Here is a 17,133-nt window from a genome sequence, read left to right on the forward strand (position 1 = left end):
TCATGCACACTTAGTGTCTCTTTCTTTCTGTCCTCTCCTCTGTCCTGTGCCTCGGCTCCAGTGTTAAACTGAGAGAACGCCTATCAACGTAATACATTGTGAGCCTGCTGCTGATGCAACCTCGCTAAAACCAACATACTGATTCAATTTAAGTCCTCTGAGGTGAAGAGAGCAAATGGATGGTTGTATCTGAGGTCTATCCAGGGACATGAAAGTGTAGATTTGATTTGATTCTAGAGGAAATGACACATAGTAATACAGAGCAAACGATAAACATAGTGAGATATATATATGCATAAATGTGGGATGGAGTGATGTATGCATTGTTGCTTCTGTCAGCAAAACAGAACACCATTATCTTCTGTCTGCTAGAAAGAAAGATACAGAGGAAACAGGGATGCTTGACCATGATCTACTCTGTTTGGGATTCAGAGAGGAAAAAATGTTTATCTATGATGTAATGATTTACACATCACCGCTCAACAGATTGACTTAGTCCATTTAAATGAAAGCTGCCCTGCACGTCTTTTCCTTTTTTTTCCGCCTCTGTGACGTTGTTTCAGGGTGTGCACACGTCTGCGTATGAGCGAGACAGAGAGCGAAAAAAGTCAGGGAGGAGGGATTTTAAAGCACGACTGGAGGAAAAAGCAGAGAGTGCGTGAGGAAGCGTTAACACATTTAGAGGTGGGACTCAGGGAGTGTGTGTGTGTGTGTGTGTGTGTGTGTGTGTGTGTGTGTGTGTATCTGGGAGAGCCAAGCCACTGTAGCTTTTTTTTTGTTGCTTTTACTGTTAGGGTGAGACCTCCTGCCTGTCCCAGTGGCATACAGAACAGGCAAGCTAGTGGAACTGCAGATCTGAAACGCTCATTCATCACGCACACACAGGCACTCATGCAGCGGCAAACACGTGGTTACGAGAGAACGCGTCACCTCCACCTCCACTGCCAGCCTGTGATGTGACGGGAAGAGAGTAATGCTGGGAAAAAGGGGGTACTGCTTTTAAGGTAGGGACATTGTCACTGTTTATGTCAGCAAAAAAAAAAAAAAATGTCTGTCCACACTGCTGTCCCATTTTTTATTTTTTTTTAGACTGTTGGACACTGTTGATTTTCTTAAACCCTAAACACACAAATAATGTTCTGGATGCTGCTGTAGCAGCTGAGATTCTGAGAGATTGAATTCCTTCTAGACACAGGACAACATGTTTTCTCTTTATGAGGAGCAGCGTGTTTGTGAATGATAGTGAATTATTTCTCTCCGGAGTAGGTGACGCTTAAACAGTCTGTCTAAATCCCACTCCGAGTGAAACACATTCATAACAACACTAAGAAGAGTGGCTTGATGGGCTTGAAAAGACTGATTTGCTGTCTCTGTGAAAATCTATTTGAATGGCAGGTCAATAGCTGTACATCCATGGCTGACTGCATCAGGCAACACTGATGCAAGTATTTTACTCACACACCAGATGGCGATATGGCAATCCATTTAAATCACACCCCAGTCAAAATCAGATTACCTTGGGGTTATCCGGGTGGGTCGGTTGGCTGAGCACACGCCACTTAACCACAATGCCCTTGGATCCAAGCCAGCCACCACATGCTGCTTTACTCACCCATTCTCCTGTGTCCCGTCACCGTAAGTCATCCAACAAAGCAGAAATGCCATAAAACCCTAGAAAAATTATGGTTTTATTAATAGAATCATTTGATGACTATACTCACAGTATTTACTGGTGTCCATGAAGAATTAAAAGTGTTAGCTATTAAATACTGCAAAAGTGGAGGAAAGCCTAACTGTGCACGGAGTAAAGTACTAAAAAGCCCCTATTACATAATTATATGCTGTTACATCTTAATAGCTACCCACATTATCTGCCTTGCTTAATAAACACTTACCCCAGCTTCCAGTATTCCATCAGTTTTAATCCGTTCACAGTGTACCCGTCTTTGGTGTTGTCTATGGTTCTGTGCAGGTCAGGCGATTCACAGAAATTGAAGTTCCCTGTATGTCTCTTTTGTTTTTTATTAGGGAATAGGTTCATGAACTTCAAATCATAACTTCGAGTCATGATTTGTAAAGTGCGCTGCCTCTGTGTAAGTTAAAGTTAAACTCCCGTTTAACAACTGACTTTGACCTTTTGTATTATGATTACTAAACAAAAAAGTTGTTTCTTTCTTTTAAAGAAGGAAAATAAAAACTGCACATAATTTAGCGTCTGAGGTGGTTACACCGTCTTATAGTGTGTATCACTGAAATAACAATGACAGCTGCAATCAAAGTCTCAACCTAGCAAACTGAATCAAGGTGAAGTACACTGAAAGATCATTAAATGATACTGGGAAACACAGACATCACATTCACCAGTAGTTGCCCAGCTATTAATGTCAGTAGGTCTATTGAGCAACACGTGGTTATATTTTCATTATCTTCGACTTCCTTTGAGTGCTGTAGGCTGGAATTTTGAGATACGACAGATACTCATATACAATTGAGTAGAGGTTACCTCAGACATTTTTCACATAGCTTTTGCAAGCACTAGTATGGCTTGGAAGTCCATTTAAGAGTACCGTTTTAGTCCGACAAGTCCATTTGATTTTTCAGAATCCAGTCAAAACATTTATTTTATTGCCCAAGTAATCTTTTACCTTTGACTGACCCCTTGAGATGAGAATAAAAAACACATGAGAGAGGTAACAAGCAATTTTAGATACAGTGCTTGGTTTGGATTATAGCAGATTATTGGACATTATAACAAATCTATACAAAACACATGTCAATTATTATTCTTTTTTTGTTTGATGAATACAAAAAGGAAGAGAAGCCTAGTGCCTAGTGTGCAGTCTTTCTCTTCAGATGAACGGTGTCGCATCCTTTCACACCTTGTCAATCTACTTATTTATGCACTATTTATATTGGTATCTTATGTTTATCCACTGTTCCATCATAATGGCTGGATGATGAATGCAAAATGTTGGACGTATTTGTAACAATGCGTGTGATGCAGTGAGCCATTTGCGCATCCTCACTGAATTGAAAGGCCGGCATTCAGAAAGTGTGTGAGACAGCCCACCTTTGGGAGTGAATGCGCAACCCTGAATGTTTTTCTCTGTACCTTTCTCTGTGTCCTTTTGAATTCCTCCCCTCCTGGCTCACATTTAGCAGGAGATGTTGTCAGTGTTTCTCGTAGCCCCAGAGCGCACCAGTGCGTCATGATTCCCAACTCTGACGCAGCTCCTGTCAGAGCAGCTTTGGCAGCTCCCTCGGTACAACGATGCTGTCTCCCAAGTGGACCGAACAATTGGACCCTGCCCGACCCTGGGCTGGTGTAGTAACAACCTCTGTTGTCTGCATGAACTTATCATGTCTCAATAAGATGTCTCAACCTGGCATTGATAAGTGTTGATGAGTACCATTAATCTGCTCCAGTGCCCAGCCAGCAATTCATTCAAAGTGGCCCTATTATGCTTTTCCACTTTTTCCTTCTTCTTTAGTGTGTTATATATATTCTTTTACATGTAAATGATCCGTAGAGTGTAAAACCTGAAGTCCACGCCTAAAAGGAGTTACCCTGCCCCTCACAATTACTGCTCCTGAGCTGCCTGAAACGGCTCCATTTAATTCTCTCCTTCACATCCGTAACTTTATGAGGTCATAATGTTACAGAAGTGACATAAAACTCCTTCCGGCTAGTTTGGCCCGCACTCAAACAACAAAAGAGAGAAACGGAGCTGAAGCTCCGGAGGAAGAGTTTTTTGAAATGTGAAACGTTGACCAATCACAACAGAGGGGGCTAGCTGACCAATCAGAGCAGACTTTGCTTTCTGGAGAGAGGAGCAAGCACTACAACAGAGCAATTCAGAGAGAGAGTGAGAAGAGGTGCTGCAGGACAGCTGGGATGAGAAAAACGAGGCGGATTATGAGCATTAACGCATGTAAACATGTTGTAACTGTAACTTGAGATAAAAATATGCACCCGGAAAATAGCATAATAGGGCCTGTTTAAAGATTTTATAATAACCACATGTTGCCAGGTTTTTTTCAAGAGCACATTCTTTTTCGTTTTTGCACCAACGGTTTTTCTGGTCGAAATGACTCATGCATCAGTTCTCACATGGATGTCCATATGGCCTAATATCTCACTCTAAATAGGCTGACTGAATGTGTTAGTCTGTCTGTCTGTTTGGAAAAACCAACAGCACTGGTTGGCAGGTCTATCTGTCTCCCTATCTGTTCTTGGAAAGTCCACCATATTACACTGGTGGGTCTATCTGCAGGCTTGTCTGCTTGGCAGGTCTGCTGTATTAGCAGGTGTATCTGGCTGTCTTTCTTTCTGCTTGGCAGGTCCATCATACTGGCTTTGGTAGCTTTGGCCGTCTGTGTTAACTGACATATTGCCTGCAACTTTGTTTTTTTTGTCTTGGTGGAGGATGATAGTCTAGCTTGCAGGCAGGGGATCTGGTTGTTATTTTTGTGTGAGTTCATTTGTGTGCCTGACAGGAGGCCAAATGTTCTGCTAACACACTAATTGATATATCAGAGTACTATAAACCGATATTAGAACCATCTGTTGTGTGGTCTGTTCTGTCGGTTACTACAAGGAAAAAGTGGTTGAAGAGAAGACTTGGCATATATTTTCACCTCTTCTTCAAATCATCATGTAATTAAAATTTGAAAGAGAGAAAAGCAAAGATGAAGAGAAAAGTGAACAGACTTCAGAGTAATGCAGCACATATTTCTTTTGTCTAGGGTGGTAATGTTTTCCCTTTTTATAGCTCTGGTAATATTGGAGTGGCTGGGCTGGCTAAGTGTGCTTTTTCAGAAGGCAAATAGGAAGACTACACCCCATTTGGGATTTAATAATTGTAGCTCTCCAAAATGTTCCCATTTCATACTTTTACATTACTAAAAGTAGATATTCTGGAGCAGAGCATCAAATCCATTTTTAGATTAACTCATAGGGAAGAGTTATTTCCTCTGACACAAAATGGAGCAAAAGGCAACCTCTCATCCTTGGAGGGGGGTTTAACTTCAGGAGGCACCGGCAGAGTTTACATGCACTTATTCTAAATCAGCTTTCCCCTTACCTCAGCCAAACAGCTGCTCAGTCCTTCTCCTATCTGCAACCACTCTGCAAGCCTCAAAGTCATTGGAAAAAATGTAAAAAGTACAAGATTGGCAGTGAGGCAGTTCTGTTCAAAAACAAGACAACTGTTCACTCAATAACGCACTATCAAATTGTACACAAAGATGTAAGGCACGAAGTAAAACTGAGCCATACAAGAAACTATTCACCACTCCTATCTGCCTATTACAGATATGCAGTCTATTTACTTGGAAGGTCCAAGCGTCAGACTGAAAATTCACTTTCAAAAGCAATTCTAACCCATCAAGAAAACTTCTAAGGAAAAAAACCACTGACTGGCAAATCCTGCTGAGGCTCTAAACCTGTTGCAGCAGCAGCTTCATTTTCAGGGCCTGGTAATCCTTTTCCTATGACTGACCCCACGGGATGGAACTAAAGCCTGAGAGCGTCGCTGTAAGCAAGATTGACAGTAGCCTTATGTCCTCTTCCAAAACTTATATTAATCAAGTGCACGTGCTTCCTCTTTATTTATACTTTTTATACCCACTCTGTTGTTCAGTTGGACGGCCTACCATTTTGGTCTAGATTTCTCAACAACTATTGGATGGATTACCATGTGATTTGGTACAGATATCCATGCTGCCCAGATGAGGTATCCCAATTATTTTGGTAATCCTCTGGCTTTTTCTGTAGTTCCACCAGCAGGTCAAAGTTTTCATTTATCTGGTAAAATATCGCTATATATATCCGCGGTAATCCCTTCTATCACATTTATGGTTTTCAGTGAAATGGATTTCAATGAAATTTGGTACACAAATTCATGTTACCCTCAGGATGAACTTTGATGATGTTGACGATCAACTGACTTCATCTTGCTCCATCTGGTCTTTATTTTGATTTGTCCAGTATTTTGGTCTATGAAGAAATAATGCAAACCTAATCACATTCAGCTATTCTTGTCTTTAATGCTGGTTAGCAAGTGTTATGCTAACAAGCTAAACTATGTTTATGTACATGGTGAACATTATACTCAGCATCAGCATGCTAGCATTTTCATTGTGAGCTTGTAAGTGAGTTGACATTAGCATTTAGCTCAAAGCTCTGCTGTGCCTTAGAGCTGCTAGCAAGGCTGTGAACTCTTAGTCTTGTTACTAAATATTTAGTCTAGTTAGTCACGTTAGATTTTTAAATGGTATAGTATGACAACCAGGACTCATAATATTTATAGTAATGATTCCAGTAATGTCTCATACTGGATGATTTTTCCTCATCTTCTTTTTTTCTTCTTGCAGACGAGATATGAAGTTTCATCCCAGCAACCTCATAGCACACCTCCAGCACACTCGGCCTCCAATGTGATCCGCTTTCGATTTCTGGAGGAGAGAAACCGAGCTCTGAAGCTTGAGGTAACCACGCTTCGCCAGGAGAAACAGCAGTATAGGAAAAAGGTATATATCCCACTCCCCCCACCATGCTTTTGTCTTTTTTTCCCTCACACAGACGCACACATTTCTACCTTTCTCAGTCACTCTTCACTGCTCACTCTCATTATTTTAGATGAGCTTTATTTGCCTGCAAATGAGCACAATATACATATTTACTGATACACTACTCTGGAATTGGAACTATAAATATATAATTATTGTGGCACTGTATGTGCATATAGAGAGTGTCAAGGAGTCACTATATTCAAGTCCCTGTTGCAGCTTTTATTCCTCAAGGACACAGCTGTGTATAGTGGGGTGACTCGCATGACCCTGTGCACATATACTCCCTCTGATTGGTCTTGGTTATGCAGACATGTGGGCATGTGTAATGTGTTGTAAAATAGATAAGGAGGGTGGTGTGGTTTTGTGTGAGTTGTGCATGAGTGTGTGTGTGTGTGTGTGTGTGCGTGCGTATTTAGTTTGCACTGTATGCTTATGCATGCATTTATGTATTTAGTCCTTTGGAGGCCTCCCCCAGGTGGTCTCGGATGGCAAGGTGTGTGAGCTGTTGTCTTGGCAACACGCCTATTTGCAGAAGTGTGGACAGACTGGCTGAGGGGAACTGACATAACACAATGGCTGCTTCTGTTATAAGCCTCAGTGGCTTGAAATTAGTGTCAGTAAAATAGACCGAAACTTGCATGTTACAGTCTGCATTTACAAAACGGTTTATTGACAATGTTTCAGTTCAGTGTAGCTCTCAGGCTAAAATAGTTTGTCACGCCACTCATTTGGTTTGTGAATGAGAGCATTGTCGCCTTCTCCTCATTTGTTTGTAGTAAAGCATACCTGAGTACATATTAACAAAACGGACCAAAACCAAAATAATTACCTAAAGTCTATCCGTTGATTCCACCATATCTGGAAACTAGATACAGTACAAATGAAAAATGAACCAATGAGAATAACCATCATGTTTACAACTTTCCCTTGATCCACTCGGTTCTCTCATTTCACTATATGAGCTGAGAAATCACTTCTAAGACAGCACAACGCTTACTTTTTAGTAATTCCTCCTTTAATATGAACACATTAACACCTTTATGTTAGCGAAACCTGCCCAGTGCGAGATTTTGTCAATCTTCACAGCTAAAACCTTGGCACGAGCCATGTCTGTCACGGTAGCTAACATGCCGTAGTCAGAAACATAACTCAATAATGGTATGTAATTATGTATGTGTTAGTGTTTATGTGTTTTTTCATATGTGGGTGGATAATGTTGGAGGTAGTCCAGCTGGGTGCCTGGCAGTCTCTTTTGCTGTCACTGCTGACAGCTACACTACCACAGACTGCATCATGGTCATTCATGCAAAGACAGACTCAGCTATGGATCAGTCGGACTAAAAGAAGCTTAGTCATGAGAGTGGGTTTGCTCATGCAGATAGACTCTCGGCTTACTCTTCAAAGAATAGAGAAGATGGCGGTGTTTCACGTCCATCAATTTTGACTTTAATGCTATATGATTTGTCTTTCTTTTCATTCTTTACTAGGTGAAGGAAAATATGGCCATGTGATATTTATCACATTATGTTTTTGATGATTATCAAACTCACAGCTAAAGGGCTAAATGTATAGAGCAATAGTCAAAAGATGTGTTATATTAGAACCAGACAAAACAATCTTTAGATTGAAGATATAAGATTAAAAGACATGTTGGTAAAAAACACATGCAAAATGTCTGAAAAGCAAACTATTAGTATTTATGGTTTACATAGATGGCACCTTTAATGTCAAATATTCTACACAAAATATCAGTTTTTATTGTTAACCAAATCATACATTTTGTCACATATTAGCAGCAAGACTTAACTTTTTTTCCCTAGCTTTGTTGCACAAGGTGATGATCAGTGCATAAAATGCAGCTTTTTCTAAATGTTTTTAAATGTACTAGCAGCCATAGCTATGCTCAACGTTAGAATGCGATAATAACACCTTCTAAAATTGTTCTCTGGGCATACGTTTTTGTCTGTAGAAAAACATAACAAGAAAAGTAAGAACTTTACCAATTACGTAACTTTATAATAAAGTCCCTACAATATCAGAAATGGATCACATGACTACTTCCTGTACATGTTCACTATGAAGCTTGAGCTATAGGAACATTCTCCAGGTGGCGAGGGTGAAAAAAGATGAATGTTTGCTAACATGTTCCCCATGTCAACTTAAAAGGTGATAATATGTCAGTGTTGCATCTACAGCTTGTTTTTGCTGCTCCCAATGGCAAAAAATATCAGATACTGCAGGTTTAAGTAATGTTATGTTTCATAACTAACTCAAATTGTAACATCCCAGAGTGTAAATGGTTCTCAACCTAGCGCAGAATATTTAATTTGAGAGAGGGGCCACACACAGATCAATGAAACTTGGTCTCCCTTTTCACTTTATTCCTATGTTTTAGTTAGGTAAGGGTGCTAGATCAGGCTGTTGGCTACAGTTAGTCTACCTGCTTTTGCTATTGCATTTAATCCTTGTTTTATCGTTGAGAATGAGGCACTAGATTCTCACGTCTTGTCTGTTCTTCCAATACATTTGTTATTTTGCTACTGAAATGGCAAGAAAAAAAACACTTGAGAGGGCGGACTGCTTCCTCGAGAAACAAACAAACAAAGAGCTTTAGACCGGTTGCCTGGATACAATCTGTGATGGACAGTCGGAGAAAGGTACCTTAGGTGAGGAATGACCTTCTGTGTGCAGTGTGGCTGCTGCTAAAAGGCCACAGCTGTCTCCCTGGACACCATCCCTATGGCAACGATTGTGTACTGCTAGCAGCTGGCCCACTCAGATGATAGTCCTCGTGATGATATGGGCTCTCCCAATGCGAGAAAGGAACGTCTAATCAATAATCACTAATAGCCCTGTTGTCTCAGCTGACCCAGTTATCCCCATTTTAACTCCTTCTAATCAAAGATGCACAGACAAACCAGGGTTAATAATAGTCTGCTGGAATAATACTTCCCACCACCCACAGGATATTCAGAAAATTCACTTTGTTTTGACTCAAAAGGCTGTTTTATAAACTGGTATTAGACAGGGTGTGTTTAAGATGGATTTTCTATTATTTTCTTAATTGAGTTTAGCTCAGACAGTGTCCTTTCAGATGGTTTGAGTTGTCTCTATATAACTACATTATCCTATTTTTCCTGGTCCATTTCCCATTCCTTGTCTTGTTACTTAATTAGAACTACTGAGACCTAAGGCAAAGCAGAATAAATGTTAGGAAAGTGATAAAACATATACAAGTTTTTTATGTCTATTTCATTTTTGCTCATGCTTTCAACCTCTTTTTCTCTCCACCCGGAGATTCAGCCTGCTCAAACAACATGGTTCAATCTTACTCGGACTACAAACAGAAACCAAAATCTTCGTCCCCTTGCCTACAGAATACATTCATATGCAGGCATCTGTTTTTAAAGACATTGTAATAGCTCACACACCCAGCAGTGAAAACATGCTAACAGATTACCTTGCTAGTGGTAGTACTCGCTTTTTTTTTGGCTCTTTGTACGTTTCTTTCAACTCTTTTTATTACCTCACATCTTCTCTGTTTTGTCCCCCTTCACTTTGTCTCCAAGCCATTCCACCCCCACCCCCCCACCCCGTGCTCCCATCCACATCCTACTTCCTGTCCAAACCTCCTTGACTGAATTTGACCAAGGCCACTAATCAGGCCTGTTCAGCTTCATGCCTGCAGTAATTTAAGAAAATTTGATGGCCATGCCAGCCTATGATCAAATTTCGTACATTTTCTGAGAGTTAATTCCAGGCACAAATTTTCAAATGAATTATGCTTTCTTCCTGGTTGTGAGTGGATAATGCTTAAATGATAAAACCAATACCATTTAAGTTTTCCCTATGATGATATTGACTTAGGAAACATCCAAACCCACAGCCACAAAAAGAAGCTGCTACAGTCTTATCTACGTTATGTTCCTTACTGATCATGATATGTTTATAGTAAACCAGCTGTTTTTCAAAATCCCAATCCAAAGTGTTTCATTGGGTGTTTTCCATAACTTTACTCTTAACTTTTAATCCCAACCAAGCGGTATTAATCATTATGACCGTATTAAGTCATTTATAGTCTATATATTCAAAGATTTATGGTGACTCATAATCAGCATAACCACAATTATTAATGTACCCCACAGTGCTGCTTCCTAGGCAACTGCTGCTTCCATCCTTCTTTGAGTTGGAGCTGGCTTTATAAATGGCGATAAAACAAATCTTTAAATAAGAGCTGCAGTGACAGTTACATAAATGTCCAGCATTGTCTTAATTTCAGAGCAAACACTGATGCAAGTGTTTTGTTTTTTTACCTCTATCTTGTGAGAGCACTGAATCATATTAGCTTTTTAAACTGCAGGGGAAAATAAATTCTGTTGCGTCAGTAGGAAAATGTGCTAAAAATATGACACTGTCAAAATGTAGGGCTCTCCTGGATTAATTGAAAATCCCCTTAAACGGATTAAATCATTTTAGGGGCTAACTGTGGTATACCCACACTCTCAATCACACATACACATGCATGGCCACGCATGAGCCCCCACACATAAGCTGATGTCAATATGATATAATTACTCATTGTGACAAGGAAGTGTAGGCAGTGTGATAGCAAGTGTGTTCTGTGTTGTAGTTAAAGGCTAAAAGCTGTGAAACTGTGAGGATTAGAGCTGGAACAGACCGAAAATGGAATAATTGGTCACATGGGGATGAAATTGAGCTTCCTCCATTAATGCAAGGAGTTAAGTTTGGGTAGTGTTTTCAGAAAAAACTTATATTAAAGCATCTTAACATAATAGGAAAATCTCAGCAGGGGTTCCCTTACCCTACAAGTGTGGAGTGAAATTAAAGAGATGGTGCGAGTTTCGACCCCTTTAGCCTTGAAATGGGCTGTAAAATGTTTGTAGTGTATTCCATAGTGGTAAAAATAGGTGTGTATTAGACATTTTAGCATGGCAGGGCTCTATGGGTGGTAATGTCAGGTATGCAGCTCAGACAGTCGGTCCACCAATTTGGTCCACATTGAATTATTAACAACTATTGTATGGATTGGCATGAAATGTTGCAGACATTCACGGTCACCAGTGGATTAATCCTACGGACTTTGGTGATTCCTTGACCTGTCCTTTAGCACTAGCATGACGTTGAACATTTTTGTTTTAGCTTTGAGGGAAATATAATTTGGATGGATAGCCATTCAAATTAGGTAGACATTCATAATTCCCCTTAGGATGATTTGTAATATACTTTTCATCTAGCACAACCATCAGGTCAAATAAATATAAAAGAATATATAAAAAAGCCTGTACTTTGTTTTTCGTGCTAATTAGCAAATGTAGCATGCTACCATGCGACACTAAGATGGGGAATATGGTTAATATCCCTGGCAAGACTTCAGGATGTTATCATTGTAATTGTTAGCATGTTAGCATGCTGATGTTAGCATTTACCTAGTTTTACCATCTTTTTTTTTCACAACACACAAAATAAATTAAATGTCCAGAACTTTAATTAACTGAAAATTGCAATGTAAAATTTTGAGTGTTGCTAAATAACATCATATGATTAATCATAAGTTGTTTAACCGTTTAAATGCTCCAACATTATATGGTGTATGCAAACAAACAACATCATACTACAACTGCAGACATAAACCTTATATTAGTTTAAGAAAGTAAATTAAAGTGCTGAGGACCTCTTTAAAGGAATTGGTACCCAAATTACATACACTTTTATTACTATTATGTATTTTTACACCATTCATAGTATACACAAATTTGCCTTACAATAATCTCATTGCAGGTCTTCTCTCAGTGATTAATAGAAACACACCAGCTTAAGCTATACCCTGTTTATTAATACCAGTTACATCATTATCAGAAGTGTGTATGTTATTAAAATAGTGGCATCAATCAAGCCCCTGTTCAATTAGTGTCGTGGCTTAAGACGGGGAGCAGGAGGAGGAGCATTATGCAGGCTGCTGTCATTTCAGTCGATTTGGCAGACAGACAGGAAGGTCCAGGCTGTGGTTATACATGGCAGCTTTCCAAAAAAAACATCCCTATTTGTATCGCAGACTCCAAGATGCCCGTTTCCTTTTGCCAACGATACCTCTTCCGATGTTGCCGACGGTTGTAGCAGTGGAGCTGGCTGATTAATTCAACAGAGTAGATTTCCGCAGCTGCTGCACACGCGTACAGAGTGCACGAGAGATAGAGAGAGAGACAGGGAGAGAGTGAGAGAGAGAGAGAGAGAGAGAGAGGGGAGGAAATTGAGCAGAGGAAGAGAGCGCGTAAGAGAAAAGGAGAAAATGATGGAGGAAGGGTGTTACGGAGGAGGGTCTTCGGGGGTGGGGAGAGAGTGAGAGGAAAGGGAGGATAGAAAAGAGAGAGTGTGTGGAGAGGGGGCGGAGGGAAGAGAGAGAGAGAGAGAGAGAAAGAGAGAGAGACACGCAGGCCCCGGAGCTGCTACTGATGCTGCTGCTGATGCTGCTGCAGCCGTTTGACAATTCCCCACCCAGAGAGAGCAGGGAAGAAGGGAGGAGATCGGAGCAAGGAGGAAGAAGGAGTAAGCGACAACTCCAGTCAAGATGCTCCTGTGCTAGCCAACGCTCACGGTAAATACCGACCCCCTTTATCACCACTCTGCTTCCCCTTTACGGCCGCTGTATGTCTCTGTCTCTGCATCATTGGCCCGAGTGTGTTTGTGTTTGATTTAGCTCTGTTGAGTCCTATATATAGTGCACAGGGTTAGCATAGCCAAGCAGCTGGGGAAAAAAAAAACTGTCTGTGCAGCTGCGGCAGGAGGAGACAGACGTCCACAGAGGGGTGGAATGGTAAGGAGGATTTTGAACATTTTGTCTCTCCTGGGACTTAATGAGGATAAAAAGCAACCTCTAGCTTCCTCTGTTTCTTGACTGTGGCGGGGCCACCTGTTTGGAGATGTGTGGGTGTGTGCGGTGTGTGTTGAAGGGTGGGGGTGGGGTTACGGGTGTATGGGTCTAATGGTGTGTTTGTGACTTGGAAAGGTTAGTATGTGCATGTGATTGCGTGTGCGTGTGTGTGTGTGTGTGTGTGTGTGTGTGTATGTTTGCACATGGATTTTCCAAAGTGTGAATCTAATCTTGTTCGTGTGCACATGCATGCGTTATTTGTAAAAAGCATATGTAGACACATGTTCACATGAGCCCTTAGACGCACTGGGAGAGAGACAAACGTGATGCTTTGTCAAACAAATAGATATTGTGTGTGTGTGTGTGTGTGTGTGTGTGTGTGTGTGTGTGTGTGTGTGTGTGTTGTGCTTTGACGTTTTGCTTTGACGGCTCCTGCAACCTGAGCTGTTCCTGGTTCCTGCCTGCTGAGGGGTTGCCAGGTGTTAGTGATGAATAGTAACCCACTGGTGGCTGATTGACATTTGGTTATTTATTTATCCTCATGAGGCAAAGTCTAAATCTGAGTGAGTGCACACAAGAAGATGCTGTCTTCTATACACTCATTTGCCAGTTTATTAGGCATCACCCTTCAATTCCTACTTATTGATATTGATTCAACTTTATGGTATGATAGGCTGTAGTTTGTGGTTCTAGTGGAGAGGTTGCAGATTGCATCCAACTGAACACCCCTCCGCTCACCCCTCCCTTACCAATTGGGTTGGAGAACTACGGGGGCCATCAGGTAACGTAAAAACAGGAAAGGTTCAGTGTTTGTTGTTTGTTTTGCCCTTTCTGGGCTACTGTAGAAACATGGCGGTGCAAAATGGCGCACTACGTGAAGAGGACCTGCTCCTTATCTAGATATGAAGGATTCCTTCTTAGCTAGAATGAGTTTAGTAAAGCTAGTTTCAGGTGAGATGAAAACATAGTAATGAATATTATATTTTATTTTTGCAAATAGATCCCCCTAAATCCTACACACTGGTCTGAAGGGCCAGAGGTATTTTGTCAACCTACTTTACATTAGGATGAGCTAAATATTATGAATTATAACCCCTAAATTACTGACACCATTTTCATTTAGATAATAAATACACCCAACATCACATTTTCATTCATACGGGTTATGGATCCTTCCCTCCCATGTTGCTGCCCATACTAACTGTTGTGTCTTTATAAAAAATATAATTGACTGCTTTGTAAAAAAAAACGTGTGGGAACCAGGTGTGCTAACAGGGTGTGTTTACAACTGTAAAGCTTTAAAGCCTTAACTGCTAATGTTTTGGAAGCAATTAGGTATGAAACATTTTTCAATAAAAAAAAAAAAAAAAAAAAAAAAGCATAGTGTGAAGTTTGCAGAGACATCTAGATGGTAGAATGGAGATTGGTTTTATCTGGTGAGTTGTTGAAACAAGAGAGAAATCAAAGCTTTCCCTACTGCCAAACATTCAGAAATGCTTTCTCTGTTGCATGTGGCCGTGTTACTATACATGCTTAGAACAAGTGTGTGTGTGTGTGTGTGTGTGTGTGTGTGTGTGTGTGTGTGTGTGTGTGTGTGTGTGTGTGTGTGTGTGTGTGTGTGTGTGTGTGTGTGTGTGTGTGTGTGTGTGTGTGTGTGTAGGTTAGACTATACATTCATATCCCTGAACCATGCATATGTTTGAATGTATGGCTGTGTGGGTGGGTGAGAGACCAAAGGAGAAATATGGCTGAGGAGAGAGAAAAGTCTCTTTTTGCAGCATTTTGCTTCATATGAGCAGAGTAACTTTCTCTTTCACGTTCTCTCAGATTACTCCTTTTTATCTATCCCTTTTACTTGTTTTTACCACATGAACATATTAGTATTAGAATTGATGGGGACACTCTTATAACCTCCAGTAATCACGCTCCTCTTGCACCATTCTCCCAATTCTTCTTCCACTTCTTCATCTCCATGCGGCAGACTGGTCCGCTGTGCCAGCTGATATTCAGTTGGATGCTAGAGGGGCGAGAAAGAAGATGAAACTTGTGTTTTCAGTCTCATGGCTGATTTTCCTGCTCCTCTCCTAAGATTATCAGCGAGTCTGGCAGCCAAAAGACACTCCTTGATTTATCAAAATGTTCCTCAGTATGGACACTGCAATAATCCCTGAACAGAAACAGCCTCGTAGGTGTGTGGCTGCACATATCAATAAACACATATGTACTCCATGCACTAACATGTGGTGACAGAGAGTTTCACATTAGCAAACCTTTGTGTACGTAACACACAGACAGTCGCATGTTTCCACCGTAACTCTGGATGACATGCCTTCATACACACTCATTTTTTACTGTATTATTAACAGTGTATCAACGAGTGCTGACACTTGCTATACTCTACTACACATCCACATCAAATGGAGTCGACTATGCTGTGTATCATTTTGTACAATATTCTATTGCTTACTCGTGTAATCGTGGTTCGATACCCAGCTTCGGCAGTCGATGTGTCCTTGGGCAAGACACTTAACCCCAAGTTGCTCCCGAAGGCTTGCCATCGGTGTGGACTGGATGATGCATGAATGTTAGTTAGAGTCTGATGGTGGCACCTTGCATGGTAGCCTGTCATCAGTGTGTGAATGGGTGAATGATATGTAATATACTACTGATTGTAAGTCGCTTTGGATAAAAGCGTCTGCTAAATGACATGTAATGTAATGTAAATCAATTAGACGGCTTTTGTATGTGATATGAATGCCGGCTTACATTCAGACAATTCAGAGGGCATCATATATGTTGTGATACTCCATTGCTACTTTTTATCATCCTGAAACACCACACCTGAAAGAGATCAGTTTCTATAGCAACCCCATCCTCCCTCCCCTCGCCCCCCACCCCTGTGTGTGTGTGTGTGTGTGTGTGTGTGTGTGTGTGTGTGTGTGTGTGTGTACATGCAACGTGTGTAGCTCCGAATGCGAACACATGCCTGAATATGAGTGAGTGCTGTATTGATCGCTAGCATACACGTGTTGATGTCATCTAGCCATCGGGGAAGCAGAGAGGGAAACAATGAAGGAACATTTCCTCCGCACATTTCCTGGCAGCTTTTCAAGATACACAGAAGTTTTATTAAAGGAAAGAGACAGAGCACTGCAGAGGGAAAAAAAGCGAAAAAAGAGGAGGGTGGGGCAAAGAAGGAAAGTGAGAGGTGGATCAGAGGGATTGTAGGTCGTAAACGGATGTCTGATTGAAGTCTAAATACAAATACAGCTTCAAATGAATGTGTGCAGATGGGTATTTAAGCATTGATTGACCAGGCTAGTTAATCAGATAATATTAAGTGATGTTTATTCAATGAATGTACAACACATTCGTTTTAGGATATGTTTCCTGTCTGACCGTCAGGCTTTACTACTACATTTCTTCTTCTTCATCTGCCATCGACATCACTTTACTGAGTATCAAGTGTACAGAGCCCTCTGGATGACATCACTAAAAGCCTCTATATGACCCTGAACCAAGTTTTATGTTGTATACGTTGTAAAAGTTGTGTCATACTTCAAGGACAGTGTAGCAGAACCAAAGTGCCTTTTCAAAAACCTATATTTGTGACCTATTTGATTTTGTATCGCCACATAACTTCGCCACACAAGGCTAGGTGAGCCCTTTAG

This window comes from Anoplopoma fimbria, chromosome 14, assembly GCF_027596085.1.
Source record: "Anoplopoma fimbria isolate UVic2021 breed Golden Eagle Sablefish chromosome 14, Afim_UVic_2022, whole genome shotgun sequence".
Taxonomy (NCBI): Eukaryota; Metazoa; Chordata; class Actinopteri; order Perciformes; family Anoplopomatidae; genus Anoplopoma; species Anoplopoma fimbria.